This window comes from Malus sylvestris, chromosome 10 (assembly GCF_916048215.2).
Source record: "Malus sylvestris chromosome 10, drMalSylv7.2, whole genome shotgun sequence".
NCBI classification, from domain to species: Eukaryota; Viridiplantae; Streptophyta; class Magnoliopsida; order Rosales; family Rosaceae; genus Malus; species Malus sylvestris.
The window spans coordinates 9,907,738-9,917,297 of record NC_062269.1 but is presented as its reverse complement, the minus strand read 5'-3'; the positions used below and the strand labels follow the sequence as shown (position 1 = coordinate 9,917,297).

The window sequence follows — 9,560 nt, the reverse complement described above, 5'->3', positions numbered from 1 at the left end:
ATAACTCGAAGCAAGGCAAAAGCTCTTTCCGCCGCCTCTTTCGCCCCTTCATCAACTCCGCCAAAGGCACAAGAGCACCCGAGGTTCGAACCGGTGATCACCCTGGCCTCGCTCAGGGCGCCAAGAGAGGAAAGCCAGAGGAAGTACTCTGAATCCTTACTTTCCGATGCCGACTCAAGCAGCGGCATAGCTATGCAAGTCATGGTTACTGGAACAACTTCAATTGAGGAGCAGCTGGCTCAGATGAATGAAGCAATCGCAAAGCTCACAAGGACTGTGGAGGAAAAAGACCTGCAAATCGCAGCACTCGTTAACCAACTAGATGCAAAGCCCGATGAGAAAGTCAGGCAAGGGGATAATCCAGTAAAGAAGGAAAACGACGAGGATGAGGAACCTCCATTGGAGAACGTCGAAGAGACGCTGAAGCCAGACCAAGCGGCGACACTCATGGGGTCTCTCTCTATCCAGCAGCTGCAGGAGATGATCGCCAACACCATCAAGGCGCAGTATGAAGGAAGCTCACATGATTCCGTACTATACTCAAAGCCCTACTCCAAGAAGATTGACGCTTTGAAGATGCCGAGGGGTTATCAACCACCAAAGTTTATGCAGTTCGATGGAAAGGGGAACCCGAAGCAACATGTCGCCCACTTCATTGAAACCTGTAACAATGCTGGAACAGAAGGAGACTACCTCGTCAAGCAGTTCGTGCGTTCGCTGAAAAGTAACGCCTTTGACTGGTACACCGACCTCGAGCCCGAGTCTATCAACAGTTGGGATCAGCTAGAAAAGGAATTCCTCAACCGCTTCTACAGCACGCGCCGCACCGTAAGCATGCTGGAGTTGACCAGTACGAAACAGTGGAAGGAGGAACCCGTCGTCGACTACATCAATAGATGGCGTTCATTAAGTCTGGATTGCAAAGATCGGCTTTCTGAAACCTCTGCCATTGAGATGTGTGTTCAAGTCATGCACTGGGGGTTACATTACATTCTCCAAGGCATAAAACCAAGAACGTTTGAGGAGCTGGCAACGCGTTCCCATGACATGGAGCTGAGTATCGCCAATCACGGAAAGAATGAGCCGATCACCCACTTCAAGAAGGATAAGGTGTTCGCCCCGAGTGTGGACAAGACTGGAAAAAAGCCTGCCAAGGAAACTTTTACTGTCAACACTACCCCCATCAAAACCCCATCCGCGCCTATCAAGACCACCTCTGCGCCTATTAAGATTTCCTCCAAGACCAAGGAGACAAAGAGAAGTGAGCCTCCTCGCACCCAAGACAAGTATAAAAACACCTTGAGAGAGTTGGAGCAAAAGACGTACCCTTTTCCTGACTCAGACGTGGATGCGATGTTAGATGACTTGCTGGAAAAGAAGGTAATTGAGTTACCAGAGTGCAAGCGCCCTGAAGAAATGAATCGAACGAACGATCCTAGGTACTGCAAGTACCATCGTATCGTAAGCCATCACGTGGGCAAGTGCTTCGTCCTCAAAGAACTCATTATGAAGCTAGCGCAACAAGGGAGAATCGAGCTAGACCTTGAGGACACAGCCGCAACACATACTACTACGGTGGCGTTCGGATCCTTCGATCCCGTGCCTCTCCAAACGACACCCGACCATTCCCATCAATGTGCAAGCTACACGGCGCCTTCTACACAACCATCGCCGGGGGCAAACGAACAAGATGCGTATACCGATGATGATGAAGGATGGACATTGGTGACCTACAAAAAAACAAGGAAACCAAAACCACAAGCCACAAGACCAAAGGTGGAACAAGTGAGAAAATACCGTCGCCGCAACAGTAGGAAGCCTAAAAGAAACGTAAAAGTCAATAAGCCAACGTATGCTGGGGAACCTATGGAGCAGGAACCACGCATTCCTGTCTCCTTGTACGAGTACTTCCCGAATGACTTCTTCCAACAGTGCACTATCGCTGCATGCCATATGGTCGAAGTAGAAATGGAAGAACCTTCAAAAGGCAAAGATATAACCACTGAGGGAGAAAAAACTTTCACGCTCGAAGAAGGTCTGCCAACACACTTTAGCATTGAGGAAGCGTTACGATTACCAAAGAAGATGCGAATAGCATTAGCAGCTGTCTTGGAAAGTCCCAATGAACACGAAGGGCAAGAAAGCAAGAACGAAGGCTTGAAGCCTCGGCCACATGAATGTGCCACATGTTGTGCCATCGAGGACGCAATCCATTTCACCGATGAAGACTTGCTGCTAGGATCCAAGCCTCACAACCGTCATCTCTTCGTCTCTGGGTATGTAAAGGGGCACAAAATCAACCGCATGCTTGTGGATGGTGGATCAGCCATAAACATCATGCCAAAGTCGACAATGACTACAATCGGCATCAAGGCGGATGAACTGTCCCTAAGTCGTCTACTAATCCAAGGTTTTAATCAAGGAGGACAAAGAGCGATGGGCATGATCCGAGTGGAGATGACTATTGGTGAACTCAAGTCGAGCACGATATTCCACGTGATTGATGCAAGAACTTCCTACGGCTTACTCTTAGGAAGGCCTTGGATCCACGCGAATGGAGTAGTACCGTCCACCCTTCACCAATGCTTAAAATTCTACCTAGAAGGAGTGAAGGTGATCTATGGAGACACCAAACCATTCACTGAAGCCGAATCACATTTCGCAGACGCCAAGTTCTACATGGATGAAGACATGGTGCCCGAAGCTCTTCCAAAAGAGATCAAATCCACGGGCAAAGCAACACCTAAAAAGCAGGAGCGACAAGCCATGCCCAAGAAGCAAGAAGAAGAAGTTACGCCGTCTTCAAGCAAGAACGATAATGAGCTGGCTAAACGTGCAACAACAAAGGGGAGTAGGACGCCCTCAAATGGACCAAACACACCCGTCTTCCGATACATCCCGATGTTGAGAAGAAAGAATGGTCAATCTCCGTTCGAAACTGGAGCAAACAAAGCCGATGCACAGGGGCATATGGATAATGTAAAGTTGCTCAAGACGAATGCAGTTTTACCTCTGACACAGCTAGGCGGCACTAAGGTCGCAAGACTACCACAAGGCTTCATAAAAGCTTTACCAAAGGGGGTGGAACCAAGCTTTCTCCCAACCCAGAGGACCGAAGAAGGTTTTGATCCAAACGCCTATAAACTCATGTCGAAAGCTGGCTACGACTTCGCTTCTTCTTCGAATCATGGAAAGAAGGTTTCAAACACCGTTAACAATAAAGAACGTGACCTCACCGAGACTCAAAAGAAGTTGAAGAAGCATGGTTACGGAGTTGATAACAACAAAGCTGGACTAGGCTTCACATCAAATGCACCCGTGAAGATTTCAAGCAAAGCGAAAAATGCTAGCACTCAACACATCAGCGTGAGTATTGAACAAGATCATGATGAGCCTAAATCCACCCCTTGGACGTCAGTCTTCGATAGGATGAATCGTTCAAGACCCAGAATGTTAGCACTTAACCGCATTGGTGGTCAAAACCGAACCTCCGTCTTCAAGAGACTTAACATGCCAGCATCCCAAAGCTCTGTTTTTGAAAGGTTGTCAAAACCTAAGAAGCAAAGCAACACGACTAGCTCTCTTCCTCGTCAGTCAGCTTTGGAAAGACTTGAAGACAACAAGAAGTTTTCTAGAAATAGGAAGACAACGTCAAAGGAAGAAAAGCTCGACATGATAGCAAAAAAATGTGATATTCGAAGCTCGATTCCTTCAAGGATGAAGCGCCAAGCAATCTTGGAGGTGGACACAAATGGACCACTAAAAGTAAGAAGGCGCACCATCATCCACACTGGACAATCTTCATGCCAACCAGCCCAAGAGGATGACACCGAAGAGGAATTCCAAGATGTCTTCCACATCACGATCCAAGAAAGCAAAGAAGATGAGATCCCCGAAGAAGATGTCACTGCTGCGGCACCGCAACTTGAGGATGGGGGGCAATCCACGGTCGATGATCTCAAGGAGCTCAACTTAGGCACAAAAGAGGAGCAGAGACCTATCTTCGTGAGTGCGCTGTTAAGTGCGGACGAGGTAGACGAGTATTACCAACTGTTATCAGTTATCAGAGTACAAAGACGTCTTTGCTTGGACTTACAAGGAAATGCCCGGCCTTGACCCTGTCATCGCTGTACATCATCTTGCAGTTAAGCCTGGAACGAGACCGATAAAGCAAACTCAAAGGCGCTATCGATCCGAGCTCATTCCACAAATCGAGGTAGAGATTGACAAGCTAATCGAAGCAGGCTTCATTCGAGAGGTGCAATACCCCAAGTGGATCTCCAACATCGTCATCGTCCTTAAGAAATCTGGACAAATACGTGTTTGTGTAGACTTTCGGGACCTCAATGACGCTTGCCCGAAAGATGACTTTCCCTTGCCGATCATCGAAATCATGGTGGACGCAACCACTGGCCATGAGGCACTGTCATTTATGGACGGCTCTTCTGGATACAATCAAATTCGTATGGCTCTCGAAGATGAGGAACTAACAGCATTCCGCACTCCAAAAGGTATCTACTGCTACAAGGTGATGCCCTTTGGTCTAAAGAACGCTGGAGCCACATATCAGCGAGCAATGCAGAAAATCTTCAATGACATGCTACACAAAAACGTAGAATGTTATGTAGACGACGTGGTGGTCAAAACAAAGAAAAGATCAGATCACTTGAAGGATTTGCGAGTAGTGTTCGAAAGGCTGCGAAAATACAACCTCAAGATGAACCCGTTAAAGTGTGCATTTGGCGTCACCTCTGGAAAGTTTCTCGGCTTCGTTGTCAAGCACCGTGGCATTGAAGTGGACCAATCAAAGATCAAGGCCATTCAAAACATGCCCGAGCCAAGAAACCTGCACGAGCTAAAAAGTCTACAAGGACGACTAGCCTTCATCAGACGCTTCATCTCCAACCTTGCAGGGCGTTGTCAACCGTTTAGTCGACTCATGAAAAAGGATGTCCCGTTCATATGGGACGAAGCGTGCCATAATGCTTTTGAAAGCATAAAAAAATATTTATCAAGTCCACCTGTCCTGGGGGCGCCTGTGCCCGGGAAACCACTCATATTGTACATCGCCGCTCAGGAAAGTTCAGTGGGAGCACTCTTGGCACAGGAAAACGAATTCCAGAAAGAAGGAGCGCTTTACTACCTGAGTCGAACACTCACCGGCGCTGAGTTGAACTACTCCCCAATAGAAAAAATGTGCCTTGCCTTGGTGTTTGCCATCCAGAAGCTCAGACATTACATGCATGCTTACACCATCCACTTGGTTGCTAAAGCTGACCCGGTTAAATACGTCATGTCCAAGCCAGTTTTGACAGGGCGACTAGCTAAATGGGCGTTGATTCTCAATCAATACGAGATCATTTACGTCCCAGCTAAAGCCGTCAAGGGACAAGCATTAGCGGACTTCCTTGCCGATCATCCAATCCCAGCCGATTGGAAAATCTCAGACGACTTGCCTGACGAGGAGGTATTCTACATTGACATATTCCCGAGATGGACGATGTTCTTCGACGGATCCGCACGAACAGACGGAGCGGGGGCAGGAGTAGTATTCATGTCGCCACAAAGGCAAATACTACCTTATTCATTCCAACTAAGCGAATTATGCTCCAACAACGTCGCTGAGTACCAAGCACTAATCATCGGGCTCCAAATGGCGATCAACATGGAAATCACAACCCTTGAGGTATATGGCGACTCCAAGCTCATAATTAGTCAACTCTTGACTGAATATGAGGTGAGGAAAGACGATCTCGTCCCGTACTTCCGACTGGCAACTCAGCTGCTACAAAAGTTCGAGGCTGTAACACTAGAACATGTGCCGAGGAAAGAAAATCAAATGGCAGATGCTCTCGCTAACCTAGCCTCGAGTATGACACTAGGAGAAGACGAAGCGGCAGACGTGCCAGTTTGCCAAAGATGGGTCATCCCCCTCGCCACCGAAATGCTACTAGATGATACAAATGTCATCTCGGTACTTCCAGTCGATGTTGAAGAATGGAGACAACCATTGATTGACTACTTAGAGTATGGAAAACTTCCAAATGATCCGAGACACCGCTCTGAAATACGTCGACGAGCACCTCGCTTCCTCTACTACAAAGAAACACTCTACCGGCGCTCTTTCGAAGGAGTACTTCTGAGATGCCTAGGTGAGGAAGAAGCCAATCAAGCCATGGAAGAAGCGCACTCAGGCGTGTGCGGGGCGCATCAATCTGGACCAAAGCTACATTTCCAGCTCAAAAGAATGGGTTACTACTGGCCAAGCATGGTGAAGGATTGCCTGGAACATGCCAAAAGGTGCCAAGCCTGCCAATTCCACGCCAACTTCATTCATCAACCACCTGAACCATTACACCCTACAACTGCTTCATGGCCATTCGATGCATGGGGACTGGACGTCGTGGGACCAATTACTCCAAAGTCATCTGCAGGAGAAGCCTACATCCTAGCTGCAACAGATTACTTTTCCAAGTGGGCTGAAGCCATACCCCTAAGGGAAGTAAAAAAGGAAACTATTGTCCGTTTCATCAAAGAACATATCATCCACAGATATGGTGTGCCTCGCTACATTATCACGGACAATGGAAAACAGTTCTCCAACCAACTTGTAGACGAGCTCTGTGAGAAATACAAGTTCAAGCAGCACAAGTCTTCCATGTATCATGCTCGGGCCAACGGTCTCGCGGAAGCATTCAACAAAACATTGTGCAACCTCTTAAAGAAGGTGATCGGCCGAACAAAGAGGGACTGGCATGAAAGAATAAGCGAAGCACTTTGGGCATATAGGACGACGCATAGGACTCCTACCCAAGCTACCCCTTATTCTCTCGTATATGGCGTGGAAGCTGTTTTACCGCTAGAAAGTCAAATCCCCTCACTTAGGATGGCTATACAAGAAGGCTTGACTAATGAAGAGAATGCAAAGTTGCGCCTTCAAGAGTTGGAATCACTTGACGAAAGAAGGCTCGAAGCTCAACAACACCTGGAATGCTACCAAGCACGGCTATCCAAGGCATTCAACAAGAAGGTCCGCCCAAGGTCTTTCCAAACTGGAGATCTCGTCCTTGCATTACGAAGGCCTATCATCACAACTCACAAGACAAAAAGCAAGTTCACATCAAAGTGGGATGGACCGTACGTAATACGAGAGGTCTACACAAGCGGCGCCTACTTAATCATGGCAGAAGACCGCTTGAAGATCGGTCCCATCAATGGCAGATTCTTGAAGCGTTACTACCCCTAAAAGGCGACGACCAGACTCCTAGCCTGCATGAGCCTAAACTGCACACGGTACAGGGCTCCTGGCCCGCAAGAGCATAAACTGTGTACGGCAAAATCATCATCAAAATCACCATAAAAAAAATAATAAAAAAAAAAAAAAAAAAATTTTATCGCTCATTTGAACTACGTTATGACTTGATCTCTTCTTTGGGAGAGTACGTAGGCAACTTGAAACTTCAAAACTTCAAGTACAGTCATATCATCACAAAAAAAAAACACAAACACTTTAAAGAATAAAAAGCAAATTCAAAATATGAATACTTTATTTCTTTAAAGGAATGATTTGGTTACAAAGCCGTATTACAAAGGTGAGCATTACGCCAACGTCACCACCGAGGAAAATTGTGACCAAAAGGCACCACACAGCATAAACTCGCTGCAGTCTTTTGCACAATCCCACAAGGTAAAGGTGACGCACTGGAACAAGCTCCGAGCAGCAGCGGCAAAGAGCCCATGGCAAGCAGCAAGGTTAATGTGCACGGCAACGTCCCCACCAAGGAAAGTTGTGACTAAAAGGCACTACACAGCATAAACTCGCTGTAGTCTTTTGCACAACCCCACAAGTTAAAGGTGACGCACTGGAGCAGGCTCCAAGCAACAGCGGCAAAGAGGGCAGCTATAAGACGGTCCTTCAAAGCACGTTACAGTGGCAGAGGAAACCAAAATGCTACGTAAACCCGCAGCGGAGCCCTGCTGCAGTCTCTTGCACAGCTCCACACGGCAGCACACCACCGAGGGAAAACTGTGATCAAAAGGCACTACACAGCGAAACCTCGTTGCAGTATCTGGCACACCCACGACCTGTTACCCCGGCTCTAAAAGCTTCGTGAAGATCCTGGCGTCAAGCTCTGCCTTCTCAAGATCAAAGATTCCTGGCATCATAGCAAACAAATCCATCAGTGGGAGCACACACATCGTGCATATAAAAAAAAAAAAAAAAAAAAAAAAAAAAAAAAAAAAACATTATATTATGCATGATGATGAAACAAGTGCACGGTTTGGTGAGGGGACAAATCAATTTCCACATACATGTACATGTGTGCACGGTATCAATCACAACCAACTTCCATATATATGTATGCATGCAGAAGGATGGGACAACCGCCAGCCAACTTATATATATATATATATATATATATATATATATATGCAAAGCGACAGGACACTCAACATATATATATATATATATATATGTACGTACAACATGTCAAAAGCATCTCAGGGTTATATAAATATATATATATATATATATATATATATATATAAGTGTAAGTATGTGCGGCATCCAAGATGAGACAACTAATCTCAAGGTTGTGTATATATATATAAATAAGTGTAAGTGTGTGCGGCTCCAGGCTATATATATGTATAAAGGCTTGCTGTGTGCGGCTCCAGGACATATATATATATAAACGCCTGCTGCGTGCGGCTCTGGGACATATATATATATATATGCATGGTGATGGGTTATACATATAAACGGACTCACGAAGTAAAAGCTGCATCCTGCCAGCCGACTGCCTTCTTCTTCCCGTCTGCAGCACTGGTCATCCCCTCCTCAACGCTTTGCACACCTTAAGCTCCAGCACCGAGACTCCCCTTGTCAAGCTCACTTCTGCAGCCTCAGACCACCGTCTCTGTCCATCAATGCGAAGCCAACCCGAACCCGTCGTTCGCCGTCAGGATCCGCATCCTACCTCCTCTCTGCTGCATTTCCTTCCAGCACCGAGCTCAGTAGCAGCAAACGAGGATCCTCCAGGAACAATAGGCGCACTGTTAGTAGCATGAGCAACAGAGGATGCTACATAAGAAAGCCCAGTCGACGAAGATGTAGAGCTGAAAGAGGTAGCAAATACAGAGACTTACCAGCTAGCAGACGCGGGGAACGCAGGAAGCAGTGCACGCAGTCGTGATCGCAGCCAGGTAGCAGCTGTGTGGTGAATGTGCAGTGCCCTATGTGTGTATGTGTGTGCGTATGCCTATGTATATATATACAACGATCTCAACAGTTGCAAAAGAAACGGATCCGCATGCGATGCAGTGACTGTGTAAACAGCAATCCGCATGCAGTGAAGAATGCAGTACAGTGACTGTGTAAACAGCAATCCGCATGCAGTGAAGAATGCAGTACAGTAGCTGTGCAAATAGTGATCCGCGTGAAGAGAAGAGTGCAGAGAAGAATGTAGTATAGTGACTGTGCAAACAGTGATCCGCATGCGATACAGTGACTGTGTAAAAAAGCAATCCGCATCCAATGAAGATTGTGATAAGGTGAT

General features: G+C 46.8%; 1 long non-coding RNA gene across 1 annotated transcript; it reads right to left on the bottom strand.

The window, feature by feature from the left end:
• Nucleotides 1-7,868: 7,868 nt before the first annotated feature.
• Nucleotides 7,869-9,336, bottom strand: LOC126584903 (uncharacterized). Its single transcript, XR_007610181.1, has 3 exons — nucleotides 9,151-9,336; nucleotides 8,774-9,057; nucleotides 7,869-8,156 (listed from the first exon to the last, which is right to left on the bottom strand). It is a non-coding gene; the product is annotated as an uncharacterized LOC126584903 (long non-coding RNA).
• Between the last annotated feature and the right edge of the window lie 224 nt (nucleotides 9,337-9,560).